The sequence below is a fragment of the Pteropus alecto genome, unplaced genomic scaffold, assembly GCF_000325575.1.
Source record: "Pteropus alecto unplaced genomic scaffold, ASM32557v1 scaffold98, whole genome shotgun sequence".
Classification (NCBI taxonomy): domain Eukaryota; kingdom Metazoa; phylum Chordata; class Mammalia; order Chiroptera; family Pteropodidae; genus Pteropus; species Pteropus alecto.
In genome coordinates this window covers 9,567,137-9,589,439 of record NW_006443570.1, presented here as the reverse complement: position 1 = coordinate 9,589,439, position 22,303 = coordinate 9,567,137, and the positions used below count along the sequence as shown (strand labels likewise).

Genomic DNA, 22,303 nt, shown 5'->3' with positions numbered 1-22,303 from the left:
ATTCCTGCTTAGAAAATTTCTCCATGTCATAATATATCAAGGGGCTTATCCTTGGAAAATTTTGATAGAAAGAGGTAGCAAGGATGATGACATCTTGCCTATGGTTGCTGGGGTGCTTGGAGGAAGTGACTGGTTATATTATACGTGGATCTATCTCTCCCATTCTACACGATCTTCTTACAATGTGACTATACTTCTTCCACTGAGGGGTGGGGGTCTGATGTTCTTTGGCCTTGGATCTTGGCAGAGGCTTGCAACTTCCTTGATCAATGGAATATGGTGGAGAAATGCGACATGACTTGATGTTAAGTAAGCCTAGGTCATAAAAAGGACCAGCTTCTACCTGGTTTGGGTTTTTGTCCTTGAAACCATGCCACTATGTGGGGAGGAAGCCCAGTCACATGGAAAGGCCACGTGTAAATGCTCCATGCCACAGATACAGCTAGGCCTCAAGTGACAACCAGCATCAGTCTCCAGATGTGTGAGCAAACGCGCCTTCGGATAAGTCCAGCCCTCGACCTTTGAATCTTCCAGCTGAGGCCCTAGACATTATGGAGCAGTGACAAGCTGCCCCCAATATGTGTCTTGTCTGAATTCTTGAACCACAGAAACCATGATGAATAATAAATGATTATCATTCTTTTAAGCCACCAAGTTTTCAATATGATGCTGAAAGGCAGGAGACGTTGAGTCTGGCTAACCTAGAACTATAGGGATAGACCCTGCTCTGGGCCACAGGAAAATCCTAACTGAGCAGGCCGAGTGGGGTGTTGGATGAATGACTTTTCACACTGGAATGCTTTTGAAAATGAAAGGGGGTGTTACTCAGAGTTACTTTGGGACAACAGGTATAGATGAGGATTTAGAGACTAGATTGACATCAGGATGATCAGTAAGAGCTGATAAAGGTCCTGACCAGCTGGCCGATCATAGCAAGGGGACATTTAGGAAGGTCAGTTTAGAGATATGGACAGGGAAGTCTGTGTTTGTTACATTTCTGGTCACAAGGTTGGGGGCAGAAGCAGGATTCTAGTCCTGAATGGGGAGAGGGAGGCTCAATCTTAATGACAGAAAAGCTAAAAAGGAAAACATATTAGCATTATACCACTCTAGCTCTGAGAACTCTCTTAGCAAAGTATCCATTTTGTTTTAAGAAACTCCTTAACTAAAGGTAGAATAAAGTCTACCGCCAAGCTACCCTGAACAAGCCTAATCCTGTCTGACCTTGGAAGTTAAGCAGGGTCGGGCCTGGTTAGTACTTGGATGGGAGGACCACCTAGGAAGACCAGGTGCTGTAGGTGTAAAAAATAAAAAAATAATAAGGGATTGTAAGCTGACAAGGTCCTTGCAATCTGTGAGGTCAACCAAGGGTTGCTTCCCCTAAAAAATAAATAAATAAAAATAAATAAAAGTGGAATATAGGTGGAGAGAGGCATAAAGGAGTCATCTGGAGTGTGTGTGTGCACCCCTGTGTGAAGGGGAAAAAGGGGGTAAAAGACAGTTCTAGAGGGAGAACTTTTGGGAGCAGACTCGGGCTGGGGTGCTGGTAGCTCCTGAACTAAAGGCCTTAAAAATCACAGCCACGGTGGGATCCCACCTCCAGCCCAGCAGCTCCAGGGAATGAATAAGCCTTGAGCAGCCTGTCTAGTCTCTGCTTTACACACTTTAAAGAATAGCAATTTGTTTGCAAGGGAAAGACCACACACAGTCCCCAACCACACCCCTGCTGTCACCCTAAATGACATTGGAATGGCTCAATTAAATTTTTGTGAGAAGGGAACAGATTATAAGGACATCGTAGTTGTAGATTTCTCCATGAGATGACTTAGTGAAGTAGTCAAAGATTCCTTTCTATCAAAAATAGTGTAATATTTATATAGTCACAGAATAAATAGAATCCTGACTTGAGCTTCATATTTTACATAGCTCATTCCAGGTAATTTGGGCTCTTTCTGACATGCTTCTGACAATTAGGGCAATTGTTTCTCTTCTGGGATGTTGAGGGGCATTTGCCTGCCCTTCTTCCCTCATCTCACTAAACTTGTCTTGGTGAACTAAACAAAGTCTCTCTCTAGGTTGCCTGGGAATCTCGTCTATGTCTGAACCCTTCACACTTCTGTACACCTGCATGCTGGCGCCTCTGTTTGTTGACCAGGTTTGGACTATGTAACCATCAATTGTTGCCTGGGCATCTTGTGCTGTTGCCTCCGAATGTCTCTGACCACGGCTTACATCGAGAAACACTTTTTACATTGCGACCCGGTGAACACACACATCACATACACACCACGGAAACAAAAATTTCACAGAATCTTATTAAGACTCACAAAGCGCCCTGCTTTGTACCCTGAGGGTTCCCATCCCATTCTATTCCAGGCTGTGCTTTCCAGTTCTGGGTTTCTCTATGGAGGGACATTTAATCAAGAGATAAACTGGAAATCATTAGCCCTGGTTGGATACTTTTTATACTTAAGAAGGGTGACTGTGTGTTTATTTGTGAAGAAAAAGATGTTATGAATGTGTTTGACATTGTACCTCTTAAGACAACTTGAAAAGTTGAGTTGTAATTGGACATTTTACACTTTTTAGTACTTTAAGAATAGAATTTAAATCCATTACTGGAATTTTACAATCTCTCTCTCCCTCTCTCTCTTTCATATACACAAATGTATGTGTGTGCATTCAAGCACACCATACAACACACACATACACAAACATACACACACACACACACACAATTTCCAGATCACTCTGGGAATTCTTATCAAATACAGGCTATAGGGTATTTAGTTCCCTGGTCAAAAGTGTCAAGACGTCCACTGCTGGGTGAGGAAATTCATAGCATAGTCATGTTAAGGTGTCATCAGACTTTGATAGCTGAAAATAACACCAGATTATTTCCTATTTTTGAAAGGGTTTGGTTTGTGGTGGTTAAAAGGAATAAGATTTAGTCATCTAATAAGAGAAAACAGTTCTCTGTAGGAAAAATCTGTGTAAAGGGAAAGGGAAAAAGAGTTGAAGTTTAATGTTAGATGCTCTGCTAACACTTCGAATATGTTACTTTATTTAATTGTTACAGTGACTCCAGGAGGCCAGCATTCATTCATTGAGCCACATAGTCTACTAAATGCATGTGGCACCTATGATGTCTTAGGTATAGGGATTAATAGTGAGCAAAGCCCTTAATAAGCTTACCCTCCAGCATTTGGTGCACCTTTATGCCGAGTTAAGTGCTCTGAAGGAGAGGATCCTTGCGTTGGGTATAAAACCATCCAGTCAGTGGACTTGAATCTAGCTTGCGCTTCCCTGACAGAATGATTTAGGGGATGGGGTGGGTTGTGCGGGCAGCACTCTAGGCTTAACATCTAGCACAGGCGACATCCCCATGCTATATTCAGAGCTCCTAAAGAAGACCGGTGTTGTTGGAGCAAGCCATGTCAGCTCTAGAACTTTCTCTACAATAGCCCTGAAGCTGGGTGTAGTTAGAAAGAAGGAAGGTGAAGAGGAGTTTTCTCCTGGGTATTTGTGCCTGTGTTTCAGTGGGAACACTGTTCTTGGGATATGTCATACAAACTAATGCAGTTCCTGCTTCTGGTGCTTTATGGAAGAGGGGTGTGTGTGTGTGTGTGTGTGTGTGTGTGTGTGTGTGTGTGTGTAGGCAGAAAGGGGACTTTGTTCTTGAAGAACTTCTTAATTGAGACTTTGTTGTAAAATAATATACTTTAATCAGTTTTCATCTTTTCAGTTCATGCAGATGTTTTCATACTGTTTTGTGGTTATTAATTTGATTTACAGAATGGGATGTCTAGAGTCACATGTTTTAAACTTTTACTTTTTTCTACTTCAGTTCAAAGGTACCTCACTAAAATTACCAGGAATTGCCATAAATAAAGTGAATATGCCAATACTTTGTCAAGGTCCAAGATTCTATACATTTATGTATAGATCATTCTTGGTACCAGCCTTTTTCTTTGTCTTTTTCCCTTTTTTATTGCTAGCTAGCTAGAAGGTACTGTATTCATTTGCTAAATTATGAAGCAAACTCATTATATTGGAACCAATCGCATCAAATATCCAAATGAAAATGGGATATTCAGTGCCATATGATTGTTTAGCATCAGTTCAAAATTCTAATCATCTCAAACTCATCTTTTTCTTGGAAGGCTTTAAAAATTAAAACACTTCATAGTATTTGCATAACACTTTATATATAGTTTATAAAAGTGTTGTTTTTAATTTTTGAGGTATATTTATAGACAGATCATAAATATACAGTCTGACGAGTTTTAGCAAATGTTTAACAAACATATACACCCATGTAACCCACACTGCAATCAGGATAGAATATTTCAAGCACCCTAGAGAGTTCCAGTCTATTGCACACCCTCTCACCTCATACACACAGAGACAACCATTGTTCTGATTTTATCATTCTATAAATGCAATCATACTGTATGCATTCTATTGTGTCTGGCTTCTTTCACTCAACATGTTTTTGAGATTCATCCATGCTGTTGTTTGTATTAGTAGTTCACTCCCTGTTATTGCTGAGTATGAATATACCACGATTTGTTTATCCAAGCATCTGCTGATGGACATTTGGGTTATTTCCAGTTTGGGATCTTATGAATAAGGCTCCTATGAACATTTGTGTACAAGTTTTTGTATGGCCATATGTTTCCTTTTTTTTTTTTTTTAGGTAAATAGTTAGGAGTGGAATTGTTGGGCCATAGGATAGATATATGTTTAACTTTAAAAGCAGTCACCAAACATTTAAAAATATAATTATTTCATTTTTTTATTCCCATGAGCAATTCCAGTTGCTCTACATCTTTGCCAGCGTATGACATTATCAATTTTTTAAATTTTAGCCATTTGAATGTGTTTGAGGAGTTTTTATTTCACTGTCATTGTTTCATTTGTATTTCCTTGATGTCTAATGAGTTTGAGCAGTTTTTTTTATGGGCTTACTGGTTATTTTTATATCTTTTGTGAAGTGTTTGTTCAAGTATTTCCCCCTTTTTTAAATTGCATTGTTTGGTTTTTCATTATTGAGTTTTAGAAACTCTTTATACTGAATATGAGTCCTATGTAAAATGGATATTTTTTTCCCAGTCTGTGGCTTGCCTATTCCTATTTTTTAAAAGGAGTTTTATGGGTTTTTTTTTTTTAATTTATCTTTTTTGTTAGTGCTTTTAGTATCCTGTTTAGGGAGTCTTTATAAATACTTTAGCTTATATTTTCTTATAGAAGCTTTATAGTTTTAGCTTATACATTTAAGTCTGTGATCTATGTAAATAACTTTTGTATTTGGTGTGAGGTAGGTGTTATCTGGTTGTTGCAGTGCAAGAGATTTTCCTTTCCTGATTGAATGGTTTTGACACCTCTGTTGAAAATCAATTGTGTAAGTGAGGGTCGAGTGTTAGACCATCTATTCTGTTTCAATGATTATTCATCTATTCTTAAAGTACCACCAAATGTCTGGATTACTGTAGCTTGATAATCTCAAGGCCTTCAACTTTGCTCTTTTTTTTTTTTTTTTTTGCAAGATTGCTTTGACTATTCTAGACCTTTTGCATTTCCATAAAAATTTAGAATCAATTTGTCAACTTTCATAGACCAGCCCACTGGGATGGTGAGTGCATTGAAGCTCTAGATAAGCTGTTAATAGCTTGAGTCTCATAAGAGAGAGGAACAAATTGAAGCTCAGAGAGCATGACATTTAGAATACTAGAGCTGGCAAAGACATCGGATAAGTCAGAGTTTTCTGCAGTGGCTCTATAACCTCATTGCACAGTGGAATCACCTGGGGATCTTTAAACAACAAATATGTGGCTTCCATCCTGAGATATTCCGATTTAATTGGTCTGGCGTGCAACCTGGGCATCAGGATTTTTAAAAGCTCCCCTGGTGATTCTAGAGTGCAGCAAACTTCGGGAACCACTGGTTTAGTGCTCAGATTTATAGATGTGGAAATTGAGGCCCAGAAATTATAAGTGAGTTGCCTAAGTTTACAAAACTTACAAATTGACTCACTCTAAACCCACTGCTCTTCACACAATGTCATATTGGATGTTCGAGAAATTTATGTAAGCCTTACAAAACAACCGCCACCGCAGCTCCCGACCAAAACCAAACAGCTGCCACTTTCCTGCCAGCAGAGAATGTTATTCAGCTCTTTGTGTCGTACTGAACAAAGTTCTAAATATGAATTTCCTCAGGGAAGTAACAAAGGAAAGGAATATAGAGAAGGGGAAGATGAAAAGAAATAGCACAGGCCCTAGGACCAGGTATGGTATTTTACCCCTGGATGCCAAGTCAAGAGCTATCTTTGTGTTGTCGATTCTTAAGCTCTAATAACAAAAGACTGGAGAAACACCATGAAGCCTGAGGTTCTTATGCTTCTTGGGTAAAAACACAGAATATCTGGTGATATCACTAATTTCAATGTTAGCAGTTTCTATTTAAATTTCATTTAAAGAAAATTGCTTTTAAACATCACAGGAAAAAGAACATTGCTCAGCGTGCACATTTATTTTCTCTCTCTATGGGATTCAACATCCTTTTGTTGGGAAAGTAGAAATTATAGGACAATAGGTGGAAAAAGCGATGTTATACAATTATTAGTTCTTTAAAGTGAGTATATTAGAATTTGTAGTGCCTTCCCCTGCCCCGCCCCCAGCATAAGATTTTTAAAGCTCGTTGAGGGCAGAAACCACACTTTTCTTCCTTGGTATATTCTCATTAGCACAGTGCATGGCACATAGAAGGCTGTCATTGATTGCTAAATTGAACTGTCCTACTGAAGAAGAAAAACTAAGGGCCACATTAAAATGTCTCTAACAAAAGTCCCACAGCTTTTACTTTAACAATCAGATACTGTTCATTTCGAAGCTTTAAAAAAATCCACACTAAATAGATTTTTTACCTTTAAGCTTCATGTTAAACATCCTTCCGAATAAACATAGAGTTTCATAATTTTTCTCATTTCGAGGCAGTTCAAGACAAAAGAGGGTTGTTCAGTGTACTCAGGAGATTTGGGCTTTTCTAAATTGTTTATGATTATTTGTGTTTTGTCATAAAGCATCGCTCAAGCTGCCTATTGGTCATTAACTCCCAGAATTACTGTTGCCGATAAATAACCCATTCTCTAGTTTTTGAAAGAGAACCAGTTTTTAAAACGTTGATGATGTGCCAAAGCATATCGAGGATCAGTCTGCATATTCGTAAAGCAATATTTCTGAACTGGAGCTGTATGTGAGGTCCACCCTAAAAGCTGTCCTGTTTGGACTGGGCCAAATAAAGAAAGAGGAGGCATGAGATCAGCGACATCCTGAAGTTTACTTTTGGGACAGTAGAGGATAAAATGAGACTACAAATAGACATTTCTTTCTGTTATTTTTATCTCCCAGATTAGAAGAGAAAACCATGATGGAATAAACATATACTTAATACCTAATTTGGGGACTTTGGAAAACTCAGATCCAAGGAGGGAGGGGATGCCTGAGGCAGGGGGATGGGACGGCAGGGAACGAAAGTTTCCTTGGGAGCCATCTTGCCAGAACCTGAATTGTATTTCACTGTCGTTATCTTTAAGGGTGCTAGAGAGGTTGGCAAAGATGCATTTAGATGAGATAAGGCTTCAGCATGAGATACAAGCTGCTTTGATCATTTTGATATTGCCGTGGGTGGGTAATTCAAAGGGGCTTTTTTTTTTTATTGGGAATTGCTTTAAAAAAGTAATTGATTCATCATAACAGTTTATTTATCCCTTGCTCTTTGTTCAATAAATGATTACTTTCTTAAGGAAGCAAAAGCTTTTCAAGCCCCCCTTATCAGATGTGCTGACACAGATTGTGCATCGTCCCTGGCTCTTATTGGTAGAGTGGTATGTTGAAAAGTGTGAGGACGCCACTGACAGTGACACCTTTGTCTCATGTTATTAGCAGCACTACAGGTCATATGATTCAGTATTTTCTTCCATAAAAATTTACCTACTCTGTGACCTTTCAGGACCTAATCAACTCACTCTGTCATGTCCTTGGATCTACCATTGGGCTAAAGATATTATTCTATGGCAGTGAGCTGGATTTTTAAAACTCAAACTCTGAAAGATTGCAAACTCAGTTCTAAAGCAGTGTAGGCTTTGGAGTTAGCCATATTTGGGTTTGAGTCTCATCCTATAACTTATTATCGTGAGATTTTGGATACAATTCTTTGAAATTTGATGTCATCCTCTGTAAAATGGAGATGGGAATACTTGCTTTTTAAGGCTGCTGTGAAGATTACATTAGAAAATGTACACATAGCATCCAGGACAATGCCTAGCATATAGTTGTTATTGTTGTTATTATTATTATTATTATTATTATTATTATTATATCATCATTATCATCATTCTACTACCATAGATAATTCTGTAGGCCAATTAATATATAAGAAATGGTCTTAAATAAAAACAAAGAACTTAGAAGATTGATATTTTGTTAGTTAAACTTGTAGAATTTAGAACTATAAATTCCTATACTTCTTATTACCAAAGTTTATCTAGCAAGTGCTAGTTATCACTTAAGAATGAGATGAAAGTTACTTTAATTATTACTATTCAGTCAAATTTTGTTACTGGATATTGCATGACAATATTGATTCAATATTGTATAGTGAAAAATGTGACCTTTTGATTTTGAGGAATAAAAAAATATCATGGAATTGACTCCTGAATTTAGATTTGTTCCTGGGGAATTTCAAGAAGAGAATTTACAGTCGTTTATAAATAAATCTTCGGAAAAAAACAAAACAAAACTGGCAGTGGAGATTGGCCCGAATAGCTCCTATAGTCCATATCACTTCTGTAGCCAGAATTTTAGGAGTTCGTGTGTGATGGTTAACTTTATGTGCCAACTTGACTGAGCTAAGGGATACCAAGATAGCTGGTAAGACATTATTTCTGGAAGAGATTAGCATTTGAATCAGCAGACTGAGTGAAGAAGATGGCCTTCCCCAATGCCAGTGGCATCAATCATCCAACATGTTAGATGCTCCAATAGAGTAACAAGGTGGAGGAAGGGCGAATTTGCTCTCCGCTTTAGCTCAAACACATATCTTTTCCTGTCCTAAGACATTGGTGCTCCTGGTTCTTGGGACTTTGAACTCAAACTGAGACCTGTATCACTGGCTTCTCTGGGTTTTTAGGCCTTGGGGTTTGGATTAGAACTCCACTGCCAGCTTTCCTGGGCCTTCAACTTGCAGACAGCAGAATCATGTGAGCTAATTTCTCATAATAACTTTCTATGTATCTCTGTATATCCTATTGGTTCTGTTCCTCTGGAGAACCCTGATTCATACCAGGCGTAACTCACAAACATTACTGCCATGGTACACAGAATGTACATTTTTTGAGAAGCCTCTTTCCCCCAAATAAACTTTGAAAGTGAATATGCCACAATTCAAGGAAAATGGAGTGAATCTGGGGCTTTCTCAGCAAAAAACTGCCTCATCTGAAGCATGAAAACATAACTTATGATTAAGTCAAAATATATAATGAATAAGAAAAAATTCAGAGGGAGAGATAAGCTGTTAAAATAATGGGTATAAATGTTTGTGAGTTAAGAAATAGAAATAAACTCTCATAACATTCACTTTCTTGATAATCAGCTGAAAATTTCAATTTGACATGGGATTAAATTCTCTGCTCTGAAAGAATGATCTTTAGTTATCTCACTATCATGCATTACACTCAACTTTAGATATTAGATTTGCAATCGTAAGCAACCTTTCCGGTGGATGAGTAGGAATGGTGATTATATAGTACATGAGGAGGTGGTGACAACTTCCCATTCATGCTCCAAAATGGCTGATCGCTACGGGGAACTAAGGGGTTGCAGAACTGGCTCCTAAGAGGTTTCATGCATTAGTGCACTTAATTCTCACAACAACCTTATGGAGTAGGGACTGTTGTTTACTCCATTTAAAGATGAGAAAAGTGAAGCTTAGTGAATTAAGTGATAATTTCAAAGGTACATTGTTCAGAGATGAGATTTGAACCTAGACTTGTCTGCCCTCCAAATCCCATAAGTCCTTATGTTCTTAACCATGAGTCTATTAAGCCACAAACCAGAATGAAGTCTGCTCCTTGGCCTGAACGAATGGATGCATCCATCCCGAATGAATACAATTAAGTGGAGACCCAGCGCTGAGGGAATAACCTAGGCAAACTGCCAGCCCCACAGGGACTAAAGTGAGGTTATCTTTGGGTCAGAGATCTGGGGGCTTTGTCAAGCTCTTTAGTGCTTCTGCTAGTGTCAGACAGATGGGAGACTGCATTTGAATCACTCTCTGCTGTGTGATCTCGGAGCAGTCAAATAAGCTCTCTGAGCCTGTTTCTCATCTGTAAAAATGTGGTTAATAAGAGCCCCTGCCGATAGCAGAGTTACTTTTGCTGCTCAGTACCCATTGACTCTTCTCCTGTTTAAAGGGTCCCAAATTTCCTTTAGGGTTCTGCCTTCTATCTTAATCTCAGTTCATATGCTTTGGATGCTGTTGTATGTGACTAAGATCTGGCCAGTAAGAGTGTTATATTACCTTGGCCATAGAAATGTGACCTAGCGAGATGTAGGGAGACTGGCCCAGGCTCTTGGGCAACCATTCATTGCTGAGGATGAAGCAAACATAGAGGAAGTCAGAGTCAAGAAATAGAAAAAGTATCATTTGGGATCCTGAGTCAAGCTGTATCTGAGCCATATTTAACTGAAAGACTCTTTTCAGTTAAATGAGTCTGTTGGTTGAGGTATTACAGTTGAAAATGTCCTAATTGTACTATGTACTTGCTGTGCAGATAAAAGATAGTTTTGCATAAACATTTAACAAAATATTTGGCACATATTAAAAATATAATAATATTAGTTATTTAAATATTTTTCAGAGTCTAAGCCTATACTTCGGGAACTTACTTTTATATTTTTAGTTTTTTCCTTTATATATTTTTAAACTTTCCTTTAGCCTTTAGTAATATTCTTTATTTAACAATCTAGTGTTGTAGCTAATAAAAATGAAAAAATTCAGCCTAACTAGTAATCACATGTGTGAATAAAAAAATGAGATTGATTATCTGGTTAAAATGTATAATCGTACTGGAGTCTTAAAATCCATTTAACAATACTATAAAAAAATCCTTTAAAATGTCCACTGTTTTTAATCCAGAAATTTATTTCTTATACTCTTTTATGAAAACTACATAAAATTCAGGCAAAGATCTGTGTCTTACAATATTATATTATTAACTATAGTGAAAAATTGGGAAGAAAGCCTAAGTATTTTTTTCTTTCTTTCCTTTTTTTTTTTTAAATTCAAAAGATACCCCACAGGGAAAAGCCTAAGTATTGAATAACAGGGGAATGGTTAAGAAAATCATGAGCCAGTCATGGAACTGAATATTGTATATTTATTAAATAAAGATATTTATGAAAAGTTGCATATAACAAAGAAAATGAACATGTATAATGTTAAACGAAAAAGGAATACTGAAATGTACACATATTAAGAATTTAGTCATGTAACATATTTTATATATGTTATATCATATAAACATAGAGAAAATGAAGGAATACACCAAATTATTTGTCGGAGAGATTCAGAGTGCAAGACCTGTGCAACATGTCCTATAGGAGTTAGAATTTGCTGCCTTTTGTGTCAGAGTGATGACTCGGGCTGTTAAGATGCATTAATAGCCATATCTAGAAAAAATATTTGGGCTGTTGAACCAGGGGCCCAGTCCTGGCATCATCTATCAGTTCTCCCTGATAGATAGAGACTTAAAGGAAACAAACCGAAGAACGTTTTCCCAGACAGGCCGGGGTGAAGTGTGGAATCAGGATCCCTTCTACACGGTAAGTCCATTCACCCTTTGCATTTCCCTCCTTCAGCCTCCAATTAAAACTGTAACTGTTAGATCGGTGGGTAAAGACATTCCCCAGGTCACTGCAATCTGGGGAAGAACCTACTCTAATACTATAACAAAGCCATGTTTCTCTGGTTCATCATCAGAATTTTTTCTCTACTCTTCCCAATAACAACAGCTATCATTTATTGAAAACTCTTTTTATATCAGATCCGGTGTTTGGTACTTTATACATTGTATATAACTCCCTGAGTTAGATATTATTATCCTCATATTACACAAGAGGAAACAGGCTCAGGGAGGGTAAGTGACTTGCCCAAAGGCACTTGGCTCGTGAATGCGGGCTCTGCTTCACCTGGCTTTGGTTGTGTCTCCACGAGCCACTCTGGTCATTTGCAGGTACCAGCTTCCAACTTGTCTCTATAGCACCAAAGCCTTCCAACACTTCAGAGGTTTGGCCCAGAAGTTGCTCTTATAGTCATGTGTTTTAAGCTCCTCTGCCTTTCGTGCTCTCCATCACAGCTTTTGCCCCAAGAGACAGATGTTCAAGAGCAATGGATTGATGCCGCCTTATCTAAGACAGAAACAACGCTATTCTAGGGCTGCTTGCTCAAGGACCAGGAGGCATCCCCCTAGCTTTTTGAAGTTATGTGCAACTCCAGGTTGAAATAGTTGTTAAGGGTATTCATTCATTCATTCATTCATTCACTCACTTGCAGGAGGCATCCCCCTAGCTTTTTGAAGTTATGTGCCACTCCAGGTTGAAATAGTTGTTAAGGATATTCATTCATTCATTCATTCATTCACTCACTCACTTACTCAACAAATCCTTATTGAGATATGCCCTATATCAGGTACTGTTCTAGGCACTGGCGATTCTGAGGTGAATCAGGAAGAATGGTCCCTGACCTCCTGGAACTTATGCTCTGGTGAGGGTCAAAAGAAATAATCATATAAACGAGGACATGAGACAATTTCAGGAGGTGGTAAGTGCTAAGAAAAAAATTAAACATTAAAGAGCAAGTTAAGGTGGAAGGGCTACTGGAGCTGGAGCGGTAAGGAAAGAAATCTTTGAAAGAAGAAACAAATAATGAGCTGAAGTCAACCGTGTAACTGTCTGGAGGAAGAACGGTCAGGTTGAGGGAAGAGCAGATGCAAAGATCCTGAGGTTGAAACGAGTTTCACATGTTCAAGTCAGAGAACAGCAGTTGCTCGGCGGGAGCGGAGTGAATGAGGACGAGCAGCAGGTGCTGAGCGGGGAGGGGCAGGTGAGGCTCGGTCATGAGGAATATTCCGGCTAGGGCAAGCAATCTATATTTCATTCAAAATGCTCCAGGAAGCCACTGCTAGTTTCTAAGCCAAGGAGGGGTAAGCTCTGATTTCTGTTTTAAATGGTTACTCTGGTTTCTCAAGAGAGAAATCTGGGCTGTAAGGGGTCCAGTGTGGAAGCAGAGCCATCAGCCAGGGGTCTGTTGCAGGGAATGGACGACGGTGGCGAGAACTCCCTGCCTGGTGAGCAGGACTCTTTTTCCCTGGCGTGGCCATCTCCTTCTGAGCCAGCAGTTCTGTAGTTTTTATCTCTTTCTTGTATCTTTGGAGACTGGCAGAACTCGGAAAACCCTCTATCTCAAGTCTATAGCCCCGTCTGCTTCTTGCTGGTGTTTGTGGCAATTACATGGGTCTCGCTCTGGGCAAACTGCTCTGTCTCAAGTTTATTTGGGTTCCCCCGGTGCAGCCCCACTCACTGCCATGGAGCCCGGAAGACTCTGCTAAGCAGAGATGGCCCTCTCGGTCTCTAAGCAGCCTGGAACCTGCACGCCCACGAGGCTTTTTGGGTGCCCTTCTGTTTACATGTGCTCAACTCAAGCGTGGGCACACCAGTAAAAACAAAAAATAAAAAAACAAAAAACAAACAAAAACAAAACAAAACAAAACAAAAAAACAACTTTCGATGGCTCATTAAAATGGCAGGAGGGAAGACTCTAAAATATTTTTGGACACCAGATAGCTCTTCCTAAATAGAGTTTGATGAGTTAAGTGTAAATGAATCAGAACATGTGCATTGGATTTCTCTTCACAGGCACTTTGGTTTAAAAATGAAAGGCAGGGATTAGGGGAATAAGGGAAAGCATGGCTCAGTTTTGCAAAGGCCTGAATGAGAACTTCACAGAATGGAGGGCCCCAAACGTGGTGAGAATTTCCCCCTGCCCTAATTTCTTTCATCTCCGGACCGTGAGAGCTACTTGATATATGTGGCATTTTGCTACATTTTCCTTGCAGACACTATGTTCCTGGTATTCCTTGCTTCCTTGCCAAAGGCCTTATTATGCTGTGGGTTAAAACTATGCATCACCAAAGCCCCTTTGACTTAAACATCCTAAGAAGTTCACAGACTTTGTTCTCATGGGATCCAGGTTTTCGATGGCAAGAAATGACTCTGTCTTTTCGGCTGTGCTACAGAGTTGAGAGAGGGCATTATCGTGACACCGTTCGGGAAACCATACCAGCTCTGTGACCTTGAGCAGTTATATCTCAACCTTAGCTTTCTCTTCCCTAAAATGAGGACAACTCCTTATCTTATCCTGTTTCCTAGAGTTGTTTGGGGGGCTGTGTACAATGCAGAGCACGTTTAAATAAAGTGGTTGGTTATAATGAATGCGCCTGGAGGTTGTAAATCGCTTTAAAATGGTACATCCAACATATCTAGAAGCGAAATGTTGTAGAGGGGGCAGTGAAATGAGACTGTGTTCTCTTCTTATCTCTTATGCTGAGAGGGGTGAGGATGTAATTTAAGTTGAATGAGATAATTAGGGACAAATTCAAAAACAGCCTCTCTTCTTGCCCATATTATATGGTTGTCCAGGACTTAGAACCCTAGAATTTTAGGGCTTGGAGAGCATCTTGTTAATATCTTTATTTCACAGTTGAGGAATCTGAGGCCCAAAGAGGGAAATGACAGGCCCAAGTTCACATAATTACCTTACTAAAAATTCTATGATGACTATGGCTGGGAGAATACGGTCCATTCTTAGCATTCGGAACATCACAAGGAATGGGGTTCGGTTATTTGCAAAGCATTTTCTGAGCATCTTGTATTTTTAATTAAAAAAAAATTCTCCGGAGCTTAGCACAGTTCCTGGTGTGCAACAGATATTCAGTAAAATTTTGCAGAATGAGTAAATGAATGACAAGTATGAGACAGGATGGGGAGGAGCGTACAGTCTGGCTGTGGAGACAAGATATAGATGAAAAGAACTTGAAGCATTTCAAGTGAGAGCAAAGTGATGCAATGCAAATAATTCTAAATAGAATAACATAAAACTTTCTTCTTAAGAAGGACAGATTTTTTGACTACATGGGATAATCCAAGCAAGACGTTTGTTGGTATTCATGTGGTAAACCTGCAGTGTTTTTCTGTCGTTAAGCCCTCCTGAGTAAGTGGGCCTATGACTCAAGCTGAGCAATCGCTCTTGGGCAACACTCTGATTTCAGCTCTTGGTACAGGGACGGACACGTGACTTTGTAAACAGGGCCAGCCACAGCGCTTCCATGTTATTTGATATATGGACAATGGTGAGAGAGAGAGGGTAATTCTTCCTTTTGGATTTTTAGTCTGCAGCATGTCAGCATGGAGTAGTCAGTGGCCTTCTTTCTCGACATGCAGAAAGATACTAAGAATGATGGCAAGGGACAGCTGGAAGTGGAGCCAAGAGAAGAAGAAAGGAGCATATGTAATGACTGAATTTAAGTCCCTGGATTCAGCCAGCCTCAGGTCCACCCTTGGACTTCCAGCGACATGAGCCAATAAACGATTTTTCTCCAAAAGGGTTTCTGTCACTTTTATTTTAAAATGTTGAATACAATTGGCAAGGAGCTCTGTAGGCTTGTTAATATCGGGTGGGGGAAGCTATGTAAGTTGATGAAGATGAATGGATTAGTTGTAAACGCCTGTGGTATTTGGAAGACCTCACGTCTGGGGGCGGAGTTTAGGATTGAGGGCTAAATCATGAGGGAGAGTGGGCAGTTACCTCTGGTCTTATCTGGGAAGCAGGAAAGGCCACGCTTCCACCTCCATACTGACCCAATGGCACCTCTACTTGCTGGCCTCAGGACCTGAAAGATTTACCACTATGTGGATTAAGTAGAAGTTCTTGAAGTGTGTTCTTCTGACTAACATTTAAAAGGACTGTGGGTTCAAATACATTTATTTTCTTTACTTCAGGACTTTTTAGATACAACTCCTAATATTCTTTGAGAATCTCCAAGAGGCAGTCGGAGTGTAAGATAAATATTTCCTCATCTTTTTTGTACAAATAACTTTTTGGTTTTGTTTCCCTTTGATTGGGGCAGCCTCTCATAAAACATCCTTTGCTCGGCCTTGAATTAAAGCATCATCTCCCCCAGAAGACCCCTGCAAAGAAACATATTGCTTGGGGAAAGTAACATATTATTTTAACCTCTCTTCCTTACACAAAACATTGGAGATACAGAGGTGAGAAGAGTGGGAACACATGGCTCAGAGATCAAGAACAGAGCATTGAGAAGAGGAGAAGGAAAGAACAGTATTGGGCTAGTTCGGAAAGTGGGAGAAGGGAGGTGATGGTAACCGAGAGAAAAACTAGACCCTTTCCTAAATTCAGGAAATATTCTTCTAAAACTCTTGAGCCCAAATGAGTTTTGTAGCTCTAATGACCTCTTAAAAGCAAGCAAAATAGTTTATGGGAAGAGAGAAATATTTTTTTTTCCTTTTTAGCACTAAACCTTAAGAAAAAATTGATCACATGGCTCCTTATTTAAGAGGTATTGAATAACATAATGGATGTTCTTCAACAGCGAATTTATAAAAGACTCAGAAACATCCTTCACACGGCTGTTTCATCTATTAACATTCATCAAAAACCAAGGACACAGTATTAAATGACAGCTCTTTGTAGGAATATCTATAGTAAACTCAGGTCATGTTGCCTGACACATTACTTAGTGATCTTAATTCATACAGGAATAGATAGGGCAACTAACAAGTTAACCCAGTGGAAGCCATCGATATATACAGTCTACTCCGTTACTACCTTAGTTAACTACTAGTGGGAAAGGCTGAGACTAGGGTATGTAGGGCAGGGTCATTTAGAAAGTAGGAGGAGGAAACAGTAGGAAGAGGGAGTAAAGGAGAAGGCAGGATGGAAGGGCTCGAGTGGAAGCAGCATTCAGACTATCAGACTCGTGATGATTCAACGAGGATTCATCTTGCAGGCCATAGAATTAAATTCAAATGAGGGTAAAACTTCCACAAAATAGATGGCCCAACACAGTGCTGATATAGTGAGGCCTGAGGCCCCCAATCAGAAATTGAAGAAATATATAACCTAGGGTTCAAAATGATGGTTATTTCCAAATGGAAGAGAACTCCAATGCTCAGATAAACGCTGTTATTTACAAATAACTCAAGCACAATCGAAAAATATCAAGAAAACCAAACTTCACTGTCCACTGATTTAAAAAGTTCTATACTCTGGTCTTTCCAGAGAAAAGCCAATAACCTGACACTCCTACTGGTAACACCTATTTTCGTGTGTTCCTGCCTCGTCAAATACTGTGCCCTTTAATTAGTTACTTTGCACATACGGTCTTACACTTGGCCTCTAGGTTGTGACAGCCCTACTCAGGTTCCCAAATCCCTAGCCACAGCCTTAAAATTCAGATTTTATTAAAGATTGCACCATTTGTTCAAATCTTGGGTTTCTTCTCAAAATATCAGGGAATCTTGAATTCCCATAAAACCTATGAACTATATCAATATTTTTTATAATATTAAACTAACACAGAAAGGAAGATATGGAGCAGAGAGAGAGAGGCAACAGAAACTGTTCAGAATGGCTATGGTTTAGATGCGGATATCATAGGAAAATGCCAGAAAGTATATAATGATAGGGCTGGAGCTTGAGGGCCAACGGGAGGGTTCTGGGGAGAGAAATGCTATTTACTCCCTAAAAAAAGTCTTTGGAGAGGGGAGAGAAGAGTACTAATAGGTTTTATGAGTCCCAAATGAGAAGAAGCATAGAAGATAGACTCTGAGTCATGGAAGGGAATTTTGAGGCCATCTCATTAATTGCCCAGCATAGTCACTTACAAATGAGAAAACTGCAGCCCAAGTTGACTCTCATTTCTCTAAGGTCAGATAGTGGCAGACCTAAGATCAGAGCCTAACCGTCTAGACTCCCAGCTCAGTGTTGCATTTGCCACATGGTGCTGCAAGTATGGAGAGAGATGTTTTGCTATTTGGGGACCTGGGTTGACTTTGAGGGGGCTGAAGAGCACAAGGGAAATGGGATACACTTGGGAAATTGCTCCAAATCAACAGAAAGACAGGGGAGAAGTGTGTATGTAGACTGCAAACTTTTTGGAATTTGCTTCCAGTGTCCTACGGAGCCCCTGAGAAGAACGGCAGGAAAACCCCGAGAATCCTCTGTTTGGGAGGTATAAGAGACAGAGTAGGCTCAAGATGCATGAAAAATGCCTGTGCCCGGCCAGGCAGGCCTGCAGTCCACAGACTGACTGTTCACATTTCAAGGAAAGGATAGTGATATCGGTGGAATACTTCTTCAGAGAAGAGGCTCCGCATATTGAATAAGTAACATCATTCAGCTTCTTTCCAGACAACACGAATCTGCTGCGGTCACTCTGTGGCTTTCTCCTTATGGGTTTAACCCACATTTACCCACCCTCTCACAGAAGAGATGTTCTTTTCCCAGAGTACCCCAGCATCTTTCTATGGATATAATTTGTGGACAGCTCCTGTGGGAACCAGGGCCCCTGTCACTATCTCTAGATAGACTCCAAAACTGCCTGGCTGGAGGTGGGGAAAATTCCCACAAAACACTTTCTCTCCTCTTTTCCTTGCTCTCTTTGATCTTTTACAAAATGTAATGTCACACAACGGTAGCCTCGGAGGTCAGATGTCATTGTTTGGTCCCTCCGAGGAGTCTTTAAGTTGAGAACTGTTGGCAGCCCTTTGGGATGGAGGCTAAGGTACAACAACAGGTATCAGAGGGACTATGACAAATGAGAATGGTGTCAAGAGAGCCTGTTCAAATAAACAGTTGGATGCTTGGAAGTACAGCCTGAAGACCTCAGATCTTTCTCTCTCCTCTGTTTTTTTTTTCTCCCCAAAACAGAAGATTAAGTTTGCTGTGAACATGAGCTGATGAAAAGAATTCAAATAGTGCTTTGAATAGGACCCCAGTCAGACCCACAGGAGAGCTACAAATTGCTTTTGGAGACACCAGTCTCCCTTTACAGAAAGTTAGCATAAAGCCCACATATCTTCTTTCTATAAGGTACTAACTTGTAAATTAACCTTTAATGGTGTATAAATGATGTTCTGAAAGAACTGCTTATGCAGCTATATTTATGATCTAGAAAATTGCAAATATTTACAAGATTATAGGTGTTAATGGTCTGTCAAAAATGTTTGTATATTGTACATACATTAAACCCCAGTTTCAGACCACCCTGGTATAAAAGACCACCACTCTCTAGTCCCATATAGTGTTTCACTTTGATTCCATATATGCCAATCCCTATAATTAGCCTGTTCCCTAATATAGATCAAGTCCACTTTATAGGGAATTCTCCCAATAGTTTTCATTTAGTTTAAATCCAGTACCCAGGCCACCTATGTAAACTGTTTGCTAAATGGCCCAGGATGGCCAATCGATCTTATGTCAGCCCTTCAGAGGCTCCTGGGCAATGGCCTGTGAACTTGACCGTCTTGTTTCTGAGCGGGCCCCACTGTAGGGCCTAAGTGCCTCTGGTTTGATTGCTTTCCTGAAATAAAATTAAGTATATATGCATGCTCCCATGACTTGGCGTCTCTGCTGAGGTTTGGTGACTCAAGCTCTAAATGTACCTAAGGCACAGACACAATTCATTTCAAAGAACAGCTTATTGTTACGACAGCACCTTAACCTAGGTGCTTGATGACGGAAAAGGACATCGAGCAGAAGGGGACAATCTCCTTTCTCCTGTAATCGTTAATCTTATCGCGGCTCCTTTCTCTGGATGATCTAACTGTGTTACTGTTCCATGACGGGGTGCGGCAGGAAGAAAATAAAAAGGGTCGCAGGTTGTTTTGAAATGGTTATTCCATTCTAGTTTATTATCTCATTTGCACATTTTCATTAATGTCAAGCTGTTTCCACGGCTGTCTCAAGATGATCTGTCTCCTGAGGCATTTGCCAGAGCTGTGTCTGCTGCTTAGGAATTTAGAGAGCAAGCTTATTTTCCAGTATTACGAAAGGAACTGTCTTCCCACCTATTCTGATACAAACACGCAGGAATAGGTTTGCCAAAATCTTGACGTGACAAGATTAACTTCTGAATTTTTATATAGATTTTCAAATAATCACTCCTCCTACTGCACTCCCCCATCCCATCCTCGAAAACGGAGCAGGGAAATAATAAAACCAATTTTCCTTTAAGCCTTGTCACAAGCCCTGACGACACATACTTAATTCTTTAGGCTTGAACCCATTGAGATCTCTGCAGGTCTTACATGGAGCCTACGGGATGGCCCCAGGCCCCAGATGAGGAGCAGAATGCCCCCAAGGTGAAGGGGAGAGACTCGTGACTGTTCCAAGGAATCGCGAGCTCTGTTGGGGAGAGTGTCTCCACTGGTGCTCTTCTGCCTCTCTCTGACATGATTCTTTTGACCTGCCTAGTGTTTGGGAAAGCTTTGTTTAAATGATATTTGTTTGATCCTTGGAGGGCTTAGACCTAGAGATTCCACTGTAGCTGTTCTAGAAATCTCTCCACTTTGAAATGCCTGTCAGACCTGTTAGGCGAAGGATTCCCTATCTGGGATCCTGGCTCTTCGGGGACCCACGTGGGAAGAAATGGGCTTCTTTGAGATATTTCCAAGATGGCAGACACACACCGGAGTTACAGAAGTAACCGGGTTCAGACTGTGAAGGACGGCTAAAATATATTTCTTTTTGAGAACTCAGATTCTATCAACTCAGTGTGTTAATGTTAGTTTTCCTACAATGGCAGTTGTTGATTAATAACGAGATGGTGAAATTGTTTTTCAATAATTGGATCTAGTGTATAAACCATATGCTTCAAAATATGGAATCTGAGAGGAGAGCAAAATAACAAGTTTCATGGAGGTAAAAAGTGGGAAACCACTGGTTTAGGGGCTCCATGTGGGCTGCAGCGCACCAGGTCACCGTTTGTATTACTTAGGTGCTAAACGAGAAACCGAAAATAAACACGAAATGCAAATCCCACTTAGGAACAGATTCCAATCTCTGTTCAATTGCCTTTTATGTTTATCTAGGAAGACAAATGGCTCAACAGCCAAATGCATTATATTTACATGCTCTGAAAATAGGGAAATTGGTTAGATTTCTCTCTAACTCGGGAGGTGATTCTCTTTAAGTTGGACACACAATTAAGAAGCAGCCTGAGCACAAGGCAGGTGAGGATGGACCCTGGCTGTTCCACAGTGTTGTTTAAGAGAGAGAGACCTGGCATAGTCACATAAACAGCCATGTGTCTACTCCCCCTGGTGAGGCTGGCAGAGCCTGGGAGGGATTCATCTATTGTTTCAAACCTTTAAAAATTTTTTTTGAATGTTATGGGTTTGGCAAAACCCCAGACATACTTTACCAAGTGCTTTTTTCCTTCATTTTTTAATCCCATGTGTATTCCAAATGTAATCCGTATGTTACTGATTCATTTACACTTAACTCATCAAAAATGCTGGTTGGGATGAATTAGTTGATGGATGCCCAAGGAGAAGCATGGTCCCCCTTTAACGTAGATGTTAGGAACCTTTTCCCCACTCCACCCGTTTGCCAAATGTAGTTCAAAGTGAATCAGCATCCCCACCCCCACCAATTTTTAATAACACGAGAAAAGGCTATTTCAAGGAGCACTAAATTTGGGAAAATTCTTCATTCCACTCTCCCTCATTTAAAAATCCTTGTGTATTTTAAGGGAAATCTAATCCATATGCTTCTGATTCATTTACACTTAAATCATTAAAATGTTGTTTTGAACAAGCCACTTGGTGAACGGAAATGAGTATGAGCCTTCTTTTATTATTATTTCTTCAAGTTCTTTTCTGCAAAACAGGAAGTCACATTGGGAAAGTTGAATACCCAAAAGTTTAAATTTGGGATGATAATTCTTAGGCCACCGTGGTTTGGATAAATCTATTTCTGGTTATCCTCACAAGAAACCCAGTACAGCGCTCTGCTTGGATGTATGCTCCTAATTGCATGTAATCAACTAAATTGCATCGGTGAATAAGTGACTTCCTTTAAGCAATTTGAATGGAGTGTGTGTGAATGTGAAAGTGTGTGTGTGTGTGTGTGTGTGTGTGTGTGTGTGTGTGAATTACTAAAT

At 39.8% G+C, this 22,303-nt stretch overlaps 1 protein-coding gene and 1 pseudogene across 1 annotated transcript in view; one reads left to right on the top strand and one right to left on the bottom strand.

The window, feature by feature from the left end:
- Window positions 1-22,303, bottom strand: part of ANKFN1 (ankyrin repeat and fibronectin type III domain containing 1) — a 330,895-nt gene that overhangs the window by 148,322 nt on the left and 160,270 nt on the right. The gene's annotated exons all lie outside the window — the stretch shown is intronic.
- LOC112473363 lies at window positions 1,182-1,301 on the top strand (annotated as a pseudogene).